Below are 23802 nucleotides of genomic sequence, written 5' to 3'. Positions count from 1 at the left end.
TCCCCGATTGTGATGGTGAAGCTGGGGCAGGGAGATCCACAAGAGCTACTGTGCCATTATTAATCGTGAGTAAATTTGCTATTTGTATTTGCACGTTTACTTGCAATTAATGAGGTTTAGTGTGTAGTAAGCATGTGCACATGTAAATGCACATGCTTACTGTGCAGTAAACTATGCTACTTCGCAGTAAAGCACCTTGTGTAGATGCTCCCACAGTTACATATCTTCCCAACATGTTCTGCATGTAAAGTTACACCAGTTTGGGGCAAACTTCTCACATTGTGTGATGATAATTACAAATTATGAGCAAATGCTTTCTTCTAACACTGGACAAAGGACTTTATTACAATTAGAAAATTCACATAATCATTAAAGCATTCTTCTTTACACTGTCTGTCTTCCTTCCTGTAGACCTTGTGTCCAAAACCTTTTCCAGCCCCTTCTTCTGACTGGCTTTCTCCTATGTAATTAATAAAACAATATACTTATGCCTCTTGTTGATGAAAAAAGTCTGATGTCTTTTATAACATGCCACATAGATTTGTGGAATGCTTCAGTGAAGGAGCAGTAGTATAACAGTTCGTTTAGATTTTTGCAAGACACAAAGGAAATACGTTAAAAAATGCTGGTGTCTTTGTACATCTTGATACAAGCAGTATTCTCTATTCAGTCGCATTCTCCCATATATGATGTCAAAAAATTACATAAAGGTAAGACTATTTCTAACTTGAATTACTAACTTCCATGGAACTTTACTAGGACAAATTAATACATTATTACCCAACCCATATAAAGATTAGCATAATTCATTCACTGATTTATGTACCCAGAGTTCTCAAGAGACTGGCACAGATTTTCATAAGATGTAAGAACACATGATTTGGGAATCCTTTCTTCAGTGACTCAAAGGCTCTTTGGTATTTGTGCAGGAAAAGTTGCTTTTTGTTAGCCAATATAATAATGCTGTCTGCTCTACAAACTATTATACATATATCTTAGAGAATCTGCAAAGACTTCCATACCACTGTACCTCTTCCAGGTATATAGAAATGTTCTAGTCCCTTTTAATGGGTAGTTTCTAGGGCTGTAGCTCTAATCCAGATTCACAAACTACAAGACAATGGCAGAAATGGAAAGAAGTGGAGGAAAAAAAAGTAGCTAACACAGCGTAGTAAGAAAAGAGAGTATTAGGATCCAAATTCATAGAGTAGGGCTGGAAGGGACGTCCAAAAGTTATCTGGTCATAGTCACTGCCTGAGGCAGGATCATCCCTATCCAAACCATCCCATACAAATCCATTGTCTTAGCAGAACTACACAGTCAGTCCTGATAACCGCAAGACATGCCATCCTAATCTGATACAGGTAAAGCAGGGGGGCCATAGCAGCCAATATCCTGCTGCTGCAAAGTTAGTTAAAATATGCTTGAGAGATCCAAGGAAAAGGAGCAAACAGCCCTGCACAGTTCATACCAATCTGACCCTGGGGTAAAATTCTTTCCTGACCCCATATATGGCAATTGGTCTGACCCTGAGTAGAAAGACAAGACCCTCTAGATAGGTAAATGCAGGTTTAAGTCCCAGCACACCCAATCAAAATCCCCATCCTTGGCTGCAACCAACACTCAATGCTTCTGAGGAAGGCTTAAAAAACCCCCTCTAACACATGTAGCAGCAGAAGGGGAAAAATTCCCTCTCAGCCATGTGGCACAAGCCTGGAAAAATCCCATAGTAGAACAAAGGCATAGATACTCCTGGATCATCCCTGACCAATGCTTGTCCAGTGTCTTCTTGAACAACTTCAATGATGGAGCGTCCACAACTTCTCTATGCAGTCTATTCCACTGCCTTGCTGTTCTAGTAAGTTTTTCCTCATATCCAATCTAAACCTGCTTTGCTACAACTTAAAGCCATTGGTCCGTATCTTACTTTAAGCAGCAAGAGAGGAAAGGTGTTTCCCTCTTCTTTATGGCAGCCCTTCAGGTATTTGAAGAATCTTTTCATATCCCCTCTTAAATGCCTTTTCCGCAAGCTGAACATGCCTAGTTCCTTCAACCTCTCTTTATATGACCTGCCTTCCAAGGTCTTTATCATTTTTGTCACTTTCCTCTGGACCCTCTCTAACTTCTCCACATCCTTTTTAAAATGTGGAGCCCCAAAATATGCTCTGAGTACATCTACATGAGATGCTATTGCACAGTGGTTACTGAGCATTTATTTAGTACTTGTCTAATAAAGTACTAAATAAATGAGAGTTACTGCACAGCAGTGCTGGCAAATGCCTTTGTAGTGACACTACTGTGCAGCAGCCTAATAATACTGCATGGTAATGTATTAGCACTGTTTGTGCTGTGATGTGCTACTGCACAGTATTATTCAGCTACTGCGCTGTTTGCATCTCATGTAGATGCACCCATTATATTCTAGATGAAGGCTAATCAGTGCCAAGTAAAGAGGCACTATCACCTCCTGTGTCTTGCATCTAATGCTTCTATTGATGCATCCCAAAACTGCATTCACCTTTTGTGTAGCTGCATCACTTTGCAGACTTATATGGGACTCCCAGATCCTTCTCTGCAGTACTGCCATTCAGCTGGGTGTCACTCATTTTGTATTTTTGACTATTCTTCCCAAGGTGTTAGCTCCAGCCCAGCTTTCCTATCTGTCAAGATCCTTCAAAACTGTGCTTATGCCTTCCAACATGTTTGCAGTCCTTCCCAGAATTATGTCATCTTCAGACTTTGTCAAAAAGCTCTCAGTTCCAGCACCCAAATCATTAATGAACACACTGAACAGCTGGGCCCAGGTGAGACCCCTGTGGGACTCCACCTGAAACCTCCTACCATTCTGACATGGATCCATTTGTAACTACGTTTTGCTTGAGGCTATTGAGCCAGTTGTCTATCCACCTTATAGTCCTTTTTTCCAGCCCACATTTTGCCAGTTTGTAAGATCATGTGAGGAGTCCCACCAGGTTTCCGTAATCCCTACTAGATTGTAATGCCCACTGGAGATTAGGAGGGTTAGCTCCTCTTGCTTGTTCCTCATGCTCCTGGTATTAGTGTACAGGCTCCTGAGTCCTCCTATTGACCCGTGGCTTCCTGTCATGCTGAAGGAGAGCTATTCCTTCAGCTTCCGCAAGAGTGGCTCTCCTAGTATCCCTATCTATGGCGCTTTCTTGTATGTAAGTCCCTGGGCAAGCTCCAGTCAGTGTTTCCCCATCCCCCAGGAATCTTAGTTTAAAGCTCTATCTAGAAGATAAGCCATCCTGGCTGAGATCAGGGACTTACTGCTCTGCGTCCCTTCCCAGGAGTCCTCTATCCCTGAAGTGCACACTGTGGTTGAGGAAGTCTCTCATTCAGATTTAGGTGTTATCTCTTTTGTACTGAAAAATGCAAGTTTCTTTCAGTAAGAAGGATAAATAACAAAACAAGAAAGCATAAAAGTAAAATTTCCAGGAGAGGGCACACAGCAAGTCTCTTATGCAACAGTCTATACAAAGAAGTACCCAAAATGGCTATAGAGAACAGTCCCTAGGTTGACAGGTGCAGTACTGAGAAAACAAAGCTATAGTACTAGCTAATAATGACCTTCAAATATGCCAGAGGCATGCTTGGGAAAGCTACTCATTAGATCTGCTTGGTAGATTACATATCAGTAATAGGCTTTATTTAGATAAGAAGTATCAGGAATATTCTGAGGTCTTATTGGCTCAAAATAGCTGAATCTCAATATATGAATTATGATATCTGCTACAGTGGGAACCTTTTACTGTGTAGGTGAGCTCAGGAAGAGTGGTGTGAGACCATCTGTCGGCAAACAGCATGCTGACACATGCTGGCAAAAAAAGTAAAGAAATACATTTCTGATCAGACTTTGCAAAAATGAAAGTGAGACTTTGCTTGTGGAAAAATAGGATCTGTCACAAAACAGTCTGTGTTCTGTTGTGACATTTCCCAGAATAAAAATGGTGTCACACAGCTCCTGACTAGATAGCTCTTATTTTTGGAATTCATTGCCAGGCAAGACCACTCAAGTGCAAAGCCAGGTGGTTCTGTCATGCTAAAAGCTCCATGTGTATGCTGCTCTTAGTCCATGCTTGGCCATTGGTGGGGGGTGACAGTAAAGAGACTGAAGGATGTGTACTTAAATGCATGTAACTCATTAAATAAAAAAACACCAAAGCGCCAGCTCCATGCTTCCTTAACAATCTGTTTAAAGTGCCCCAACTCTTTCTTAACAACTAAGGGTCTTTTTCAGTTATGGACTCGCATCAAGTCCCTTTCTGCTCATCCTTGCTTTGGTGTCTTTGGGACTTTCTACAGTTCCTAGCCTTGGCAGTAACAGAGATAAGACAGCCAGCTACTGTGCTAGTGTAAGGAACAGAATCAGAGGCCTGCACAGTTAAATGGGAAGGAATGTGGAGCAGCAAAAGGCTAATAGGTGGAAGACAAGGCAGGTGCAAGTGACATCTGCCAAACTATTCATCTCCAAGTAAGAATATTGACATCTATGTATTCAAAAACAGGCAGCAGTAATGACAGATACAACCTCTCTAGCTTGCTCCCAAATGCCTCAGCTCCTTTGGAGAAAAAAGCAAGGAAAGACATCATGGGATTCAGTGTCTCTGGATACTGACCACTTGGATTTTGATCTGCCCTAGCAGGGGAGAAGAAATGGGTCTTGGATCTAGCCAGATGTTCTCTTTTTCTTCCAGCATCCTTCAAAACAAAGGAGCCATTTCCTCTCCTCTCTAGATAGGTTTTGTTCAGCTCTTCCTGAAGCCACACCAAATACACTTCTAATGGATAGAGTACTCTCCTGTCAGCTGGAAGAAGGAAGAATCCCTTTGCATCAAGTCATTTTTTTAAGAAGTGCCTGCTCACAATACAGAAAGACCTGACTGCTAGACTTATTTCTCTGGGATCAACTGAGTTAGTAAAAGAAATGTGCAGAGTATTCATGGGCTCAGGTAAACAGCTTCCATTTATGTGTAAAACAAATTAAACACATAACAATAAATATCAGCGTGAAATGATTTTATAAGTGTGGCCATGGTGCTTGAAATGAAAAATCCGAAGAGAGTTTTTCCCAGCTCTCCTGCAGGCTCTATTTACTTTAAACTTAACTAATCATGCTCTGAATTGCTGACAACAAAATAATTGAACCATTGTCCCTGTCACATCAGTGACTAGTTCATGCTTTGCCAAATCTTACAGCTGACGTTGGGTAGTACAATTGCAACACTGTTGATTTTTCAGTATCACCCTATAGAGTGTGGCATGAAAATTAGGGAGCCTAACTCCTTCCCTGCTCTCCAGCTAGGGCAATCATATTACATGTGTGGGAATGGCCTGCAAAATTTTCTCATTCTTGGTATAACTTGACATCCACCAGACTGACTGATTCCACAAGGTCAAGGCAACAGAAAATCAGATCCCCAGAGGGTCTAGTTAATGAAAAGGGAAAGATGTAATTTGTAATGCATGGTGTTGATAACATGTTTCTTTCATGATGGTATTAGCTGTATAGATAGTGGACTACATCCTCACCTATGCAATGTGAATAAAAGAGAAGAGAAAACTGACAAGTTATTAAGGAAACTGTTGGGGATGCTAGATAGTTTCTTGCAAAGAAAGGGCATCATAGTAGGTCATCTAATTTACAGCTCCTTCTGTCATCCTTTCCTCAGGAATTCAAGGCACAGGGAAAAGAGTTAGAACAGGAATGACACAGAGAAGTTCAATGGAAGAAAAACAAAGGGGAAGTATGCAAGTTAATTAGTGACCCAACTTGGCAATGACAGCAGCTGTGCTTCAAAGACAACAGAAGCTTCTGTGAATGATTAATACATTATACAAGAGATGGGGAATTTAGCTCAGCAAGAACAGGGCAGATTAGAAGTGGGCTGTGCATATGTTGGTGGCAAAAGAAGAGAAGTTTGCTGTCACCCATTCTATGGCATTTCACCTGTTGTATAAATACCATTGACTAAGAAATACTATTCTGTAGGTGTGCTTCTTGAAGATACATTTCCTTTTCTGGAGCCATGCATCCTGTAAATACTCAGCTCCATCTGCATGGTAATGAAGGAATAATAAAGGTAATTTCCAGACCGCTTAGCCCCACGGAAACACAGCCAACAGATCTGTATAGAAGACTTGGGGAAACTTGGTGCTTCTGAACAAAATGATCTACTGAGTAAACTGATATCAGAAAGTGATTCTAATCTTGGAGCCAGTGCAAATGAGGAGACACTGCTCCAAGGAAGTAGCCATCTTGGAACAAATTTTCAAAGGCACTTCAAGACACAGAGAAGAACCTAGTAAGATTTTCAAAATTGCCTAAGCAGCTTGGGGGCTAAGTGCTTGGGCACCGATTTGCATCTTTGGGTGCTTGAATGCTTTGGCAAATCTGGTTCTTTCAGTAAAGACAGACCTCTGTACATTGATGAAGATGAGGGAAAACTGTGTGGGCACTAACACACATATATACACAACCTGATTCTTCTTCCAGTTGCACCTGTGTTAATCAGGAGAAGCTCCAGAAAAGCCAGTGGACATCTACTGATTCTAAGCTAACCTAAGTGAGAGGAAAATGGGAGCTGCACTTTTACGGCTGGATTTTTCCTTTTTCAGGTAGCTATATTGCAACTTTTTCTTTCTGGCATTTCACATATTCAAATGTATGAGTTAAAAAATGCATTCTGATAAATTCAAGAAAATTTGGCACTGACTTGAAACTACCAAACTGAGCATGTAAGTAGCCTAGTTTAACACTTCATGTTATGGTTCTTCCCATGCTCCCACCCCATTTCATCCTATTGTTTATTACACTTACTTCTTGCTTTCTGTTTGAAAAGAGATGGAAAGCTCTTTGGAGCAAGGAGTCTGCACTGTGCACAGGAACCACAGAAATAGATCACAGCAGGAGTTAAAATGAAATACATCTAGGAAATCACATAATATTTACTAAATTGACTGATTTTACAGCAGCTAAAAAGGAATTAGCTTAATATATTAGCTTTGAGGTTAAGAGTGAGAGGTGTTAAGGCAAGGGGATCTGAGGAAAGTAGCAGTTTTTTAATTAAACTTCATTAGAATAACAGTAGTCTCCACAGATTTTTAGAGTTTAAAGTCAACAAGGGACCATTAGATCATCTAGTCTAACATCCTTTATATTGCCATTGCCTTTTATCCTGGGTACCCCTACACTTTCATTAATGCACTGTAGTTACTGAACATTAAGTTTAGAACTTGGATAACCAAGTACTAAATCAATGCACAGTAACTCGAACAACGGTGCAGCAGCAGCAGCACATGGGTTTTTTTGGATGTTAACCATGCAGTAGCCTCATACTACTGTGCAGTAGCATATTAGCATAGGTTTTGCCCAGCATGCTACTGCACAGTATTATTAGTCTACTGCGCAGGTAGCATCTTGTGTAGATGCACACACTGAGCCTAATAACTTGGGTTTGACTAAACCAGGGGTGTGAAACTCATCAGGGTGTGCAGGCTGGAGGAGTGGTGCAGGACTGATTCATGGACCAAATCGGACCCACAAATTGGTCGCACTTTCTGGACCCAGCATGTGTCCTGAAACAGCCAGTGTGGGCACCATGTGCTGCCCAATCCTGCTCCAGCCACTCCAGGGTGTCATGAAGAGAGAGAGACAGTGACGGCACAAACCAACACCGGCAAGAGCCAATTAAGGAAAGGAGGGAGCCGCGTTTTCAAAGCAGCTGGTCAATGAAGCTAGAGAGGTCCTGGATAGAGAAAGAGGGCAGAACAGCCTCAGATGAAAACAGGGAAGGAGGCGAGGTATACTGGAATGAGAAAGGAGCTGATTGGGAATGTGGGTTGAAGGGGAGTGAAATGCTGGCTGGCTGGGGAAGCCGGAGAACTGCAATGAAATGGGAGATGCTGACATAGGATTCATCGTTGGGAACGATCCAGGAGCTGGCGCGGCTTCAAGAAACAGAAGAGACGACTGAGTCCTACAGTACAAAGTAAAACTGTTCTTATGTTTCTTTTCAAGTTGTGAGTCAGGCTAGAGCACCATTATAAAGAAGAAATGAAAAAAAACCCAAAACAATAAGCCTGATATCGTTTAGAGACTTAAAGGGGAAGGCACCATTTTTATTTCCATTGGACTGATACTCATAAAAAAAGGGGAAAAAAAAAAAGGAAATTAGGTTTGCTGAGCTGAAAGGCCAGGAACTATTTTTTTTTTCTGATTTCTGATTCTACTGTGTGATGCTCAGAGAAGTATCTAGGACATAACACTTACCTCCACTGAAGGAAAAGTTGATCAGTAGCTTGAAGAACAGACTCCTGTCACTTCTTTCAGCCCAGGAAATGCCAATACCTAAGAAATAAGAGAAACCAATGTAAAAATTTTAGATAGATACCTAATAAAACAACCTTGTTATAAAGGACACACTGTGAGTTTTCATCTTTTGTCAATCAGTTAATTTTTATGAGAAAATTCAAAACCAGAAGGGAATTGATCAATGACCCCTTTTTTCCAGTGGTGTTTTAAGTTGTACCCTCCCGGTATAAATCCTCTAACATCAAGATGTGGCAGGTGAGATCTGGGGTCAGCACTGAAGAAAAAAAGAAAAATGGGGAAAAATATCAGGTCATTAGAGATTAATTTGGGTGACAATGTTTTTCATAGAACAAGAGACTAGACAGAACCCCTCACACAGGGCTGTGCTGCACACAGCAGGCGGTCTGCAGGATGTTGACTGAAGTGGGTGCTGTGTGCAACACATGGGGCCATCTGGCATGCCAGCCATGTTGTCTGTGGGTCACTCTGAGACCTTCAGGCAGCACCAGGATTATACAGATCTGCAAATTCTACCTTTGACACACCCCTGAACTAAAGCATTTTTCAAGAATGGCAACCAATCTGAGTTGGAAGAACTGAAGAACTGAAGAATCCACCACTTCTTGTGGTAGTTTCTTGCAGTGGTTAATCACCCTCAGCATTAAAAAACTGACTTGATCTGTTTCCAGTTTTCCGCAGCTTGGTCTTTTACACTTTTTTGTTGGATTAACATGCTCATAAATTCTCCATATTTTCTCCCCGTAAAGATACTATCAAAGTCATCTCTCAAGCTTCTTGCTGATAAGCTAAACAGATTGAACTCTAAATCTCTCACCCAACACATTCTCTCCCACATTCAGAACATATTTTGTGGCTTTTTTCTGCACCTCTTCCAACTTTTCAATGTCGTTTAAAAATGTTGATACTAGAACTGCATTAAGTATTAAAACACAGGCCTTTCCAGAGGTAAAACCACCATCTTACTTTTGCTAGCTATTCTCCAGGTTAAATATCTACAGATCACGCTAACCCTTTTTGCCACAGCCTCATGCTGGGTATTCACATGGAGTTGTTTGTCTGCTAAATCCTTTACCGATTCATTGTTTGCAGATCTCAGAGTCACTTCTTTCCAGAATACAGTGATTCATTCTGTGGGTATTGCCTGCATTCTTTGGTCTGAAACGTACGACCTTGTCTTTGACTCTATTAAAATTCATTTTATTTGAATCGGTTCAGCTTACTCGGCAATGTAGCTCATTCTATCTGACTCCCCTGCCCTGATCATTATTTACCACTCTGACAATTTTGTATAAACCACAGATTTTAATCATTACTGATTTTATATTTACTTATAGCTCATTGATTTAAAAAAAAAAAACATTGAATAGTGTCTGAAGAAGTATTGAGGCCACCAGAAATGCCCCACCCAAGGGTGATTTCCTACTGACAATTTCCTGTTGCACCTTTAGATCTGTTATAGCTAGTTCTTAATCCATGGAATGTGAGTTTAATCAATACAGACCTGTTTTTTACCAAATGTCATTAACTGCTGTTAATTTTACTCCCATCCTTTTATTCTGTTAGTTGAATCCCATATCAGCTTTTCCATTATTTTACCAGGAACTGAAGACACATTAACTGACAATTAACTAAATTATCTCCTTGCCCTTTTCAAATATTAGTCTAATGCTAGGACTTTTCCAATATTCTTGTATTTCTCTGGTGTTGTAAGATTTATTACAAATTAACAGCAGCAAGCCACAGATCTCTACAGCCAAATCTTTTGGGGATCTTGAGTGTTGATTTGAAAAAGCTTTTCCTAGTAGGTGAGATTTAACAGCCTCCTCAGTTATGAATGGTCTGAAAAGCAGTTTATTATCCTGATGGGCTATAACAGGGGTCAACAACGTTTTTGGCCAGAGTACCAAAAACACTCAAACCTTGATCCATGACTCAACTTGGCATTCCTGGGTCAGATGACAGGGAAGCCGCGAGGGGCCCAATCCTCATCGCTGGAGGCAGGTGTATGTGTGCCTCTGGGTGGATTGCGAGGGAGGAGCCAGGGTTGCACTGCCCTGGCCCCTTTACTAACATTTGCCCAGAGGTGTGTGTGCAGCCACCACCAATGCCAAGGAGACAATGCCAGGGATTCAGACCCTGGGGGCAGCTGTTTGCAGCCTTCCAGCTGCCTGGCACAGTCAACCCTGACTCTGGGCAGCTGCTGTCTGCATGGAGCCCGGACTGCTTGCAGCAGGGCTTGCAGCTTCCCAGCTGCGAGCAACTCAGCTTCTGTGGCCAGTGGCAGCTATCCAGAGCCTGGGCTGGCTGTGGCATGCCAAGCAACATGGCCTTTCATGCCATGCTTTGACATGTGCTGGGGGTTTCTGATCCCTGGGATACAGGGATATCATCCTGCTTCATTCCAAATACAAAATAGAAATATTTACTGGATGCTGCTATGTCAATATTCATAACATTACCATCTGCATCTAATTAGATGACCAAAAGCCTTGGGAGTACTTCTGTAAGATGGGACTAATGACACCAACCTCCTCTGAAAGCACTTCAAAACATTCTGATTAAAAGATCTATATGAGATTATAATGATTTTTACTGTTGCTGTTATTGTTATTATTATTGCTGCTACTGTTATTATTACATCTGTTATCTTTTAACAACTGAAGGATCTAGCCTCTTGACTATTTAAGAGACTCAATTTAAAAAGTTTTTACATCTTTGCATAAATAAATTCCAGTTGGCTTGTGGGTTCAGAGGTCCTTCTAGTCTTCAGAAGAAGGATGGCATAGCTGTAGGAAAGTCAGACTGAGCCTGAGCCAAATCCTTGTGAAGGAAAAGAAAAACTCTGGTTTTCTTCCATGAGGTTTTGGATCATAGCTGTTATCACAACCTGAAGAAGAAAAGTAAACCAAAAAGAACAGATATCAGTGAAAGAGAAGGGCAATCAAGGTGGCAAACAAGTTAAAAAGTATTTATAGTGAGCTGAATGTAGGCATGTTATTAAGGACCAACTAAATGACTCCTATTAACCCTGAAGGACTTTTGACAGGTCCCGTATTAAACTGGACTCAATGAAAGTAATTTTCATACAAATCCCATCTACCAAGAAAATCATTGCTTCTTTCTGTTACACTGAAAGCGAGTCTTCTGTGTGAAGTGGCTGCTGAATGGGACAGGGACCTCCATGTTGGAGCCTTTCAGTGCACCATTGGGCTTTTGATCAGGCCTAGAGCTAAACTCCTGTTTTCTGGCTTGAAAATGGAAAAAGTGCACAAGTAACAAAGGCGTATACTCTAGTTATTCATGAATTATAAGCTTTAAAGACAAAGTACTAGAAGCAAGGATTAGAGCCAGTGTGGGTTACTTAGCCACTGTCTTGAAGGCTGAAAGGCAGAGAAAAAGCAGAGAGGGACTGTGCTTTAGGTATAATTTCTGCCCCAATTTCTTTGCCTACAGTGAGATTGATGTAAACTAAAGCCACATTAAATGCACTGGCTGCTTTTGGATTTGGTCTGGGACTTTGCCTTCAAGTGAATCAGAGACTTCAAATAAAGCACAGATCAGGAGCTGTCCAGGCCAACACTGGAAGAAGCTGTTGTTTTAATATCACTTATAAAGCAAAACCAGAGGGTTCTTTAGCTTTTTTCTAAAATCATTGAGCAGGGGTAGTCAGCTTTGAGAAATACAATTCATTTGCATCAAAAGTACTAGTGAAAATATCTTTCCTGCCATCTATAACAGTCCCTCGCAAGCCAACTTCTCAATGGCTGTCAGGTGCTGTTACACAAGGAACTACATATAACTGTAATAGCAGAATCTCATCCTTGAAGAGTTTGATCTGGTCAGTTACAAACGTTCCTAAAGCCTCATAAAAGTCACCATAGATGCCAAGATACTATTATGATGCATGTGGTACAACTCCCTAGAGCAATGTGGGAATGAATGGATATTTACAGCTTTCCTGAACTGAGATTCTTTACCTGTAAATTGCTTCACATGGTTGTTAAGCACCATTTTAAGGTAGTCAACCCTCAATGAATGTAGGCTGTTAATAATTTTGACCAGGGGTTTTGCCTGAGACTGTGCATAACTTCAAGTACATTAATACTCTACATTTCAGCATGACCTAGACAATTTGGAGGACTGGGTCAAAAGGAATCTCATGAGGTTCAACAAGGACAAGTACAAAGTCCTGCACTTAGGATGGAACAATCCCATGCACTGATGCAGGCTGAAGGCTGACTGGCTGAGCAGCTCTGCAGAAAAGGACCTGGGGGTTACAGTGGAAAATAAGCTGAATATGAGCCAGCAGTGTTGCCCTTGTTGCCAAGAAGGCTAATGACGTATTGGGCTGCATTGGTAGGTGTGTTGCCAGCAGGTTAAGGGAAGTGATTATTCCCCTTTATTCAACACTGGTGAGGCCACATCTGGAGCACTATGTTCAGTTTTGGGCCCCCCACTACAGGAAGGATATGGACAAATTGGAGAGAGTCTAGTGGAAGGCAACGAAAACGGTGAGGGGGCTGGGGCAAACGAGTTATGGGGACAGGCTGAGAGAACTGGTCTTATTTAGTCTAGAGAAGAGAAGGTTGAGGTGGGATTTAATAGCAGACTTCAACTACCTGAAGTGGGGTTCAAAAGAGGATGGAGCTAGGCTGTTTTCAGTGGTGGCAGATGACAGAACAAGGAACAATGATCTCAAATTGCAGCAAGGGAAGTTTAGATTAGATTTTAGAAAGAATTTTCTTACAGGAGGGTAATAAAGCACTGGAACAGATTACTCAGAGAGGGGGTGGAATCTCTGTCCTTGGAGGTTTTCAAGACCCAGCTAGACAAAGCTTTGGCTGGGATGATCTAGTTGGGGGTGTGCCTGCTTTGAGCAAAGGTTGAACTAAATGCCCTCCTGAGATCCCTTCCAACCCTAATTTTCTATTATTCTAATAGTCCCAGGGAAATCAGTTCTTGAAGTTAGACACATACTTAGCTACTTGGCTGAATCACTGCCCAAGTCACTGGATCTGAAACTAATGCTAATTGTGAGTGAACCCGTACTCATCTGACAGGCATTAAATTATGCAAGTATGTCCACTATTATTTCCTGCATGTACTGCAGTGATAATTAGTGTCCCCAGTTGAGACTGAAGCTCTATTTTGGCAAGTGCTGAACAAGTATAAAGTATGAAAACTCATTGAACATCTGGAGTGAGAGGGTAGGGAAAGGAGGTACATGAGGGGATGCTAACCACTACAGATGGGGAGACAGGTGTGGGGAAGAGGAAGGGAAGACTTACCTTCCCAGGCTATTGCTGCCACTGTCACCGCTATGGTTGGGCTCCCTGGGAGTCGACCATGGTGTCCCATTCATTCCCTCCCTAATCCCCGATACAGACATACTGGGTGTAGGGCTGCACCTACTCTGGAAAAGGGTCCTAGGGTCTGGGGCTCACTCCATTTACCCCGCTTCCCTCAGACACACTGCTTGGTGAGACACTGCCCTTCCCAGCTTCTCTGGTCAGGCAGGGTAGTACATAGTAAGACTCCTGGAGGGGAGGGGAGGGGAAGGGGTTGATTCTGGTGCCCCCTCTTAGCACCTAGGACTAGTGACCTGCTTTCCCTGTCCTAGTTATGCTACTGTATGAGAAGTTCAGGCCCCAAGGAGCTTACAAGTTTTTTCAAGTTTTGTAGCTTCTGCTTGAGTAGTGAATTCCACTTGAGTTGTGAGTTCCCTTAATTGCTTTCTTTGTTGGCGGTGGCAGTAGCAGCAATCCCTCACAGTCAAGGATTATCACTCCCATGGGTCAAGTAAAGGGTTGAGGATGAGTCTGTTGATGTCTAAGAAAGCCAATCCTAGAGCCACAGACTCTCAGGGAAATGCCACAGGTGGTGGTTAAAGGGAGAGTTGGAACAGGGATTTCTCAGTCTTGTTTCCTTTCCTTCCATTTCTGTCATTTTTCTGGCTCTGGGGCAAAATGGTTTTCCTCAAAGAGAGATGCACCTTCTCTAACAATACATAACCATGTAGCCCTGTCCCTGGCTGTGTTGTGGTGTCAATTTGTGGTGTCAACGCCACACTTCTTAATGTTTGCCTTGAGGGTGTCCTTGAAGTGTTTCCTTTGGCCTCCATGTGTCTGCTAAGTAACTGCTTTATTACCAGGGTTAGTTTGCCACACTGCATAAATTAATTCCTTTGTAGATGTGGATTTTTTTTTTAATGCTATACCAGATACAAGCCATGTGGTTTACCTTGGGCCCCTCTACACATACAGGTAAAGGTTTGATGGGATCTAATGCCCAATCCACACAATTGCACCTCCTGCCATGCCACCTGTGCATGGCAGGAGGCATGATTGTGGGATTGCAAATCCTGGGCTCTCTCTGCACGGGCAAGAAGCACTTGGCCACATGTTCAATTAATGGCACAATAAGAAGCAGCCATAAATGTTTTCCACATATTTTGCGGAATAACATTGTAGTTTATTCCTCTCTTTATCTTGCCATTAATTGACTGAATGTATGGCCAGGTGACTACTTAAGGCACGATTAACTAGTTAATGATGCCTTAAGTGCAACACATAGATGGGACCCTTAAAATACTGATACAGCAGGCAACAAAACCAAAGTGAAACTGCTGTCACTCAAACCACTGTACTTGTTTTTCCTGCTAAAGTCATTTTGAAAGCAGAATAGATGTGTACCTTATAGAGTAACCAAAGTGAGTGCGCACATGTATGCATGTGTATGTATATATATGTACACACACACAAACACACACACACACACACACACATAGCACAAGCTTGTTTGAAAAACAGCTTTCAGACTTGGGAGTTAATTCAGTGTGCGTGAAGAAAGCAAACAGGACCTTATCTATTAACCAGGCTTGAGAGATATACTGGATTAACCCTTTTAGCGTCTCATCTATTTAGGCTCTTACGTACCTCAGACTAAAGACTTTTTTCCTCTATGGGTGTGTTCACATGTTCATTAATGTTCAATCATTACTCCACATTTAATTTAGTATTTGTATAATCAAATGTAAAGTAACCTGAACTAAATACATGTGCAGTAACCTGAGTTACTGCACAGCGAATGCCTTTTTAGTGACACTACTGCACACTAGCTTAATAATATTGCGCAGTAGCATATTAGCAGTGTCTGTGCTGTGACATGCTAGCGTGCAGTATTATTAGGCTACTGAGCAGTTAGCATCTCATGTAGATGGGCCATATGTGTATGTACCACACTTAGCTCAAATCTTTGTTGGAATTTCTAGGTGTTATTTACATACAGTAACAACTGGTCTTTTCATCCCTATTTTCTGCTAGAATAATGATATTTACTTGACAAGCAAGGTAAAGAGCTTTCAATACATGCTCAGAAATCTTTATCATGTAAGCACAGTTATTAGCAAGTCAGACATTTACATATCACAATCACTTCCAGAGTTGATAATTACACGAACCATTATTTTTCCATTCTTTACTTTCTGGTGTACGCTTTCTCCAAGGTAGGCACAGATTGTGATGGAATAGTCTCTTAATTGTAATATATAAAGAACATGAAATATGACAGTCTCTATACAAATTGTCTGTAATATTTTTCTCTACAGACTATTAGAAGTTTGTCTTTTTCAATAGGCAGTGCTGGCTTGACATTGGGAGGATACCTGCAATATTAAAAAATAATAACCCTCGGATTTCATTTCCCTGCAATTTTAAAGAAGGGTCAGCAAATTCTGAACACTTGGGGTCCTCAGTAAAGAAGCAGCCCTTGGATAACATCTGCTCTCTGTGGGCCTGATCCTCACTAATTATAGGCCAAACTGGGGGAAAAGACATTCTGCTCCTCCTTATTCCCTTGCATTAAGGGAGTAGACCAAGTTACTCTCTAGCTCAAACAGGCTTGCCTACTGGACAGATCCATTTTAGAGATGAGAATTCAGAATACGTGTGTCCTGGTTTATATTTTACTCTATATTATTTTCAAACTGTCTTTCTGGAAAGGAGCTGTCAGATTAGACTTTCATTAAAAAGTGTGAAACACTGAGGCACTATGCGCCTGAGCCTATCTGCAAAACTACAAATATGTTGTTTGGAAAGCTCTGCCCTTAGCCAGAGTTCCCACTGCTTAATCAAAGGGACTGCTGGGGCTTCTGGGACATGCAGATACTGGAGTTTGCCCTGATAAAGCAGTCAAATAAAAACAAAAACTCCCATGGCAATAGGATGAATTTCAAACTAGCTGTAGGTTTTAGTTCACAGCAGAAGGGTTCGTGTCAAGAAGACAAGAGACTTAAATATTTTGGCAAGCTATTTGATGTCTGGCTAAGGGGAAAATAGGGTCAAATGCAAAATCCGCTGAAAACAATAGATGATTCAAATTGACTCCAATGGGCTTTATATTAGACCTTAAAAGTGCAACATCAACATCCACCTGAAGAAGAAGAAAACTGCAAGGAGTTAGCTTCCTGGCTCCAAATGGCTTTCTGAAGTAAGTGAAAGCTAGAGGTCTAACTTCCCCAGGTACTTTGAAAATCCTACCTCAAAGTCCTTGCTGTTCTTTACAAAACAACTGGAAAAATACTTGACACTGAAATTTCCTTCCCAATATGATTGAATTACCTTACAACAGCAATCCAAAGTGGCAAGTTCATAGGGCAGTGAGAACACTGATCAGTGCCTCACCTTTATCAAAGGAGAGGCTCTGGCCAGAGAACAAAGACAATCAATGAAACGAAGTACGGCTTTGTAGTTGTAGCACTAAACTGGGAATCACAAGACTGGATTCAGTTCTCAGTTCTGCCCCATACTTTTTGTATAACCTTGGACAAGTTCCTTACTACCTCTGTTCTTCCACCCCATCTCCAAAACACAGATAATAAACCATCCATTTAGGCTGCAGACTCTTCACCACAGATGTTGCCTCCTGTCTACCAGTAGCACAATGGGGCTTCTACCTGCTACTGAAGTATTATAACAAGCCTAAAAGCCGAGGGCTTGTTTCAGTGCTCACTGCACTTAACAGAAAAATTCCCACTGACTTCAGTGGGCTCTGGGTCAGGCCAGAACACCTCTACAGTGGAGGGTAGAGGGAGTGTTGTCAACCTGTTATTTTTCCCCCTTGCCAGACTGGCTGTGACGAGGTGAGTCTCTTCCTAGTGAAGTGGAAAGAGGCTGGACCATCACCAACAGTGATTTTTTTGTTTGCCCTGTCTACAAATAAAAGCTTATACTAAAATTCTATTTCTGTCCTGCAAGTTGGCACCACCAAATGAGAAACAGCACAGCTAGCCAGGGCCGGCAGCTATGTCTGATGAGTCTGTGGTCTCTCATGCCAGATTGATTTTAATTAATATAAAATAATAGAAGCTGACAATGATATCTGGGCCTCTCTGATGCAAAGTATGCCAGCTCCTGGCTGTGCTTCTTGCTTTGCTACCATCATTAGAGGATTCAGCACACTGATGCAGTCTTCCCTGCCTGGAAGGCTCCTTTGGCAGCTTGCCAGGAGTCCAACAATTGCATCCAATTTACATGCTAAGTTACTTCTAATTTCATTCTGAAGTAAATGCAGAGAGTAATTACTGTATTTGTGACCCACTTTATAAAACACACAGAAGGCAGGGAAATGAGTGGAAGAATGGTTCTGCAGTTACCTTAGATCTGAGTTACATACCCATTTTGTCCGCAGTCTTCTCATGTATTCCTGAACAAATTGCCTCATCTTTCTCACTATAGTTTCAGGTGATATAGGCATTGCTCTGACATGTGTGCAAGGCCTAGATGATTTAGATGGCTAAGTCCTATGTTCAAAACTGATAAAGACACTTTGAAATCTAAGTCCCACTGGCTGCGCCTACACGAGATGCTAACTGAGCAGTAGCCTAATACTGCTGCACAGTAGCATGTCACGGCACAAAATGTGCTACTATGCTACTGCACAGTTAGCGTCACTAAAAGCTGTGTGCTGGCCCTACTCCACAGTAGCTCCAGTTACTGTGTATTGATTTAGTATTTGGCTATACAAGTACGCAACTTAATGTGCAGTAACTATGGTGCATTAAATCTGTGTCCTGCATCTACACATTTATCGACACAGATAAATGTGCATGGTGCATTAATAAATGTGAGACTTAGGACCTGAAGTAATTTTTTAAAATAAGCCATAACCTATGTCTACACACCAAAATGATGGGGTGATGGTGGTAAGTGATACCATACCTATGTGAACTTAATTAATCTAGCATGGGTAACAACTACAATAATAATATCCTGGCATGGGCTTCAGCTTGCACTAACAACCAAGTTCCTTGTGTCATAATAGCAAAAGTAAGGTAGCACATCTTATGTCATCCTTTTTTTGCTGTGTAGATGAGTCACTTAGACCATGCAATCTTGAGTGAATTGATACCTAAATATAGATAAAAATCTGTGCCTCTCTGCCTGCATTTCTTATGTGTATAATACAGCTAGTATTCCCCTTGTCTAACCAGTTTGGATTTTAGCTCTTCAAGGCACAAATATCAGTTTATATTTTGTTCTGCACATCCCTGGTTAGGGCTGCCATGCAAAACCAATCCAAACCTATCTTCACACATTTATAGAAAGAAGGAGGCAGTTGTTTGTTCTGAAATGTGAATTCAGATTCACAAATTATTTTGTTTTGCAGATTTAATGGTCATATGTCTGAGATTTTTACACTGGGTGTCTGTCACTCACTAGGGAAGTTCTAAGGAGGCTCAAAGAAGTTTATCATTGGGATAAGGGAAGACACTAAATGTTGACTTAGTAGCAATGTTCCTTCAAGCCTGTGGTTCAGTCTGCAGGCTAAAGAATACAGTCTCCTGTTAGATTAGAAATACAGTTGATCTTTTTCTTCACCATGACACAAAGGAAACCTGTCAGAGTTTGTACAAACTGTTGCTTGGTTTGCTCATTACATGAATATTTAGACTAATCCTGTGGTTGCAAACTTGACATTTTTTTGTAGCTGTCCTCTGTTCTTATCCTATCTCCTAGTGCCTTAAATATTTCCAAATGCCTATCACTCAGCTATCTAAGCCCTGAACAAGATTAATCATTGTTGAAATCATATAATCAATTTAGGATGAACTTTGAAGTCCATACTCAGTTCTCTATTGGCCAGTACTACCACTGACTCTTACTTGTAACTGATGTCACTTTAATTGGCTCCTTCATATTTTCTGTTTTAAATAAGCTTTACTTTATTATACATTCATCAGTGCTGTACTTTGGTTTTGCAGCCCTGGTGAGCACTTCATACATACATCTATTAATAATAATACCTGTAATAGCAGTGTATCCCTAATCAGCACATATATCCTATCCATCTGTCTGCGTTCTCTCAGATTAGGATACTATTTTATAAAAAGCCCAGGCACATTTTGAAGTGTGGGTGTCAACAAAATAAGAAGGATCCAAAGAGGCTTTGAAAGGACCTGGGAAATTTAAACACTTAAAAGAGTAGTTGATGGCAAGAAAATCTTAACATGTATTGAAGAAGGAAACTAAAATGCATTGTGTAAACAGCTGATTGGTTAAGCATCAGTCATCACTGTTTCCAAAGACGTTTTTACAAACATCAGTCCTCTGATACAGCTCTTGATACCGAGCACTCAGCAGGCATTTAGAAATCTATTTTTTTCTTCAAATTGGAACTAGGGTATTGTAAAACCATTAGATCTAGCTGAAGTTTGCCTCCAGTATCTTTAATTTAGATGGTGTATAAATATTTTTGTTCTGTTAAGTTTCTAAATGATTGGTTAAAGGAATCTTCCCTGAATGATGCACCACATTGATGACTGTCCCACTACATTTAAAATGTATGTAGGCCAGATGAAAATGAAGCCTATTAAAAATCCTTCAGGTTTCAGCAAAAGTAGCCATTTTCATGCTTCACTGGTATGCTGTAAGTCCCCCTCTGTGCCCTATCTACAAAGAAAGTGAGTCTATAATAGTTCTCAGCTGAACAACTTAACTTCTTAGCTCAAGCTATATAGACTCAGGCTTTTCACTTTTCCTGCCACTTAACTGGGCCCAAAATGTTTCATTCAAAACATTTCAGGTTTGATGAACATAGGCCAAAGCCAAGGCACAGTTCCTGTGGGATCTTGCCTGGATACTATGCAGACTGTTTCACAGCTGGGAACCTGGTGTTTCCAAGGTCAATAGTGCCATGGCGCACACAGCAACAGGAATGCTCCACACCCAGAAACCCCGACTGTGACCTGATGCTTCCAGGGTTCCCAGCTCTAACATAGACTTGCCAAGGGAACTCTGCCAAGGACAAAGATACCAGGAGTTCCAGCTCCTAGGCAGTCAGTTTTTCCCGGGCCTCCAGCAAAGCCTGAAATCCCTGGGAGTTCCAATTTTAACCAGAGCACCAGACATGGAGATCCCAGGTAGCTGGCCTTCTTGTCAGATTCACTGAACAGCTGGAAGGTCCAGGGAGCATATTTCATTACAGAACCTCCCATGACATTTTCTTGGAGTGCCTGATTCATGGAAAATATGAGAACAGGTTTTGTTTCTCTGTAACTTGGACTCAAACCAAATTTTAAAAAACGTAATTTTCTACAAATTAGAGGCCCTGTTTTTTTAGCCCTTTCTACTACACAGGTCCCTATGACAATGATTAGTGTCTGCCAAGATGGCAACTGTCATATCAGTAGGAGCCCACTAAGGATTAGAGCTACTGTGAGTCTCAGATACTCAGGATGAGTTTCCCCAGTCTAGGGGAAGAATGTAACCCACTGGTGAGCAGATTACTTTTATTTCCATTGCTCGTTTAATAGTTTCAAACACCAGAAAAGATCTCATCAACTGTTGAGATAACACTTAAGTCTCCTTAAATGAACAGCTCTCCACAAGCAGCTGAACTGGAAGATGTGCTGCACCTCTTTCTGGACCTATTACTGTGAATATATCTATAAGTTCTGGTCTTTAAATCTGTAGTGGGTTGGGGAAGGGAAAGGTTCCCAAGAGAAGCTTGGCAGTGAAGCGTATACAGCATTTGGAATACGACCATTTTCCTCACCTGAAGAAGCAACTTCATCAAATGCCTCAGATTAGAAATTAGACAGAGATTCCTAACAGTTCAGGTAATTAACTAAACCAGGAAAAGCCTTTCATCACTTGAAGTCTTTAAATGAAAGCTGGACATCTCTCTAAAAGGGTTATACCAATTCATCCAGAATCTATGGCTTTGCTGCAAGAATCGCTGAGTACAACTCTCTCATGTCCTATGTGGATCAGACTAGAAAGTCCTGCTAGTCCCCCCACACCTTTAATCCTATAACTCTCTATGACTATTAGAAGAAAGAGGTGGCTAGCATGATATGGTGTCAGATATTGTCACATTTTCAAGCATCCCAAATGAGAGTAACCCAAACAGTAAATTCAGCCTTCTGGGACTTTCAGTTTGATAGGGCTGTGGACCAACTGATGCAAGAGGAAATGGACTTGAAAATATTAATTACCTGTCTTGGCTGAACGAGATGAAAATAATTATGACTCCATGGGTGCATCTACACAAGACACTACTGTGCAGTGGTTACTGCACATTTATTTAGTACTTATGTAAGCACTTGTATAAGCAAGTACTAAATAAATGTGCAATAACTGGAGTTAATGAGCAGTAGTGCTGGCAAACATCTTTTAAGTGATGCTACTGCGCAGCAGCCTAATAATACTGTGCAATAGTGTATTAGCATTGCCAGTGCTGTGACATGCTCTTGTACAGTACTATATAGCTACTGCACAGTCAGCATCTTGCGTAGATGTGCCATACTACTGAAAGATCTCTGAGTATTTCATTCCATTCAGCAGTCTAGTACAAGAATATCCATGCCTTCACCGAATGGAGAAGAGATGCAGAGAAAGTATGAGAGCTTTTAAGAGCCCTGTATGAACAAGGACTGTATTATGATTTTGGTCTCATTTAAAAAAAAAACAACAACAAAGCAGGAGATCATTTAAATATCTGGGATTATTAAACAAGGAACTTTCTGAACAGTTGCAGTAAGTATTAGAGCTAACAGCAGAGCAAGGGCTCTGCAATCTGAGTCACAAGGTAAGGAAACAACAAAAACATAGTGCAGGAAATAGCAAGGGAAAAAAATCCTTTGCAGGAAAAAGGGAAAGGCATTTGAAAGTACTGAGGTCTCTGGACTAAAAAAAAAGCAGGGGGGGAATTCAGGACAGGAGAGGTTTGTCTAGCAATCAGATTTGGGCATAGGAAATGTAAAAAGAAAAAAGACACAGGAGCATTTCTGCTGAAGCAATGAATCAGGGAGGTGGTCCAACAAAGGGTGGGTACTATGTTTGGACACAGGACCTGGGAAGTGAGTTTAATTTCTGAGCAGACCCAGATTTGTAACTGTGAAATTTGCAATCAAGATCAAAGGTCTTCCGGAGCCTACATACCACAATCATCTGCCTTTGACACCCCAGCCTGATTGGCCTGGTGCCCACTTACAGGTTGGTCAACTGAGGCTAGCTTTTTCTGTGACCTTGAAGCAGGACTCAAACTCCCACCGCTGGATTAGCAGAGACATCACCTCACAATCCTGAGAGTTACGCTGCTGTTATCAAATCTAAGGTTGAATCGGGATGCAAATTTGATTTGCAGACACTTCTAATGGGATGAGGCTTCATCCAAAATGGGAGCAGCCCAGGAGCAGGAGTCACGAGCACATGACAGCTTAACAGCCCACTGCCTGGCTTAAGTCTACGCCTGTTATATGTACAGAGGTAAGGAGCACTATATAAGTATGACACCTGCACACGTGACTCTGTGGCACGACACCTGCTACTGAGGAAACCACCACAAATGACTCATTTCACGCCTTGCTAAGCAGCCATCAGTCAGCCAACAAAACAACAGAGCCAGTCGGTTTCAAACCCTTCCTGTTAACACGAATATGAACCTCAATAAAGTAGCATTCATAATTGTATTAATAGATTTGGAACCTGCTGTAAAGGCACTTACACCCTGCCTAAAAATTCTCGCGGTCTCCCCAGGAAAGAGGGTGGTGCCTTTGTCACAAAGCAAACATCCTTCCTTCTGGCATCCTCATGGGAGCGCGCGTGGGAAGCACACCTCTTACAAAGCTGGCGAATGTGTCATTATTGTGACCATAATCCTTACCAAGGGCGTCACTCTCTCACAGGTCTAGGCGCACTCCTTGGGGAGTGGGGCCTTGCTACCGGGGCGCCCCCAAAATGCAGAGAAGCAGCGCACAGAGTCGGCAGCGCGCGCGCTGCTGCTCGACGGGCGCCTGTCTGACAGGGCGGTGCACCCAACACGGCCGGTGCGGGCCACCCCGATGGCGCCTGCCTTTCGCTCCCACGTTCCCCAGCGCCAAGCAGTGACCGCACGTCTGTCCCGAGCAGGAGTCGGGCAACGGTGCACGGGGGCCAGGGGGCTGGAGC

At 41.8% G+C, this 23802-nt stretch overlaps 1 long non-coding RNA gene across 1 annotated transcript; it reads right to left on the bottom strand.

Annotated features, from left to right (window-relative positions):
- Window positions 1-321: 321 nt before the first annotated feature.
- Window positions 322-23608, bottom strand: LOC109315295. The gene is made up of 3 exons (XR_002102466.1): window positions 23519-23608; window positions 8291-8368; window positions 322-460 (listed from the first exon to the last, which is right to left on the bottom strand). It is a non-coding gene; the product is annotated as an uncharacterized LOC109315295 (long non-coding RNA).
- Window positions 23609-23802: the final 194 nt, after the last annotated feature.

The sequence above is a fragment of the Crocodylus porosus genome, unplaced genomic scaffold (genome assembly GCF_001723895.1).
Source record: "Crocodylus porosus isolate Cpor-Errol unplaced genomic scaffold, CroPor_comp1, whole genome shotgun sequence".
In the NCBI taxonomy this organism is placed as follows: domain Eukaryota; kingdom Metazoa; phylum Chordata; order Crocodylia; family Crocodylidae; genus Crocodylus; species Crocodylus porosus.
The sequence above is the reverse complement of the archived record's forward strand: the minus strand, read 5'-3'. Positions and strand labels throughout refer to the sequence as shown.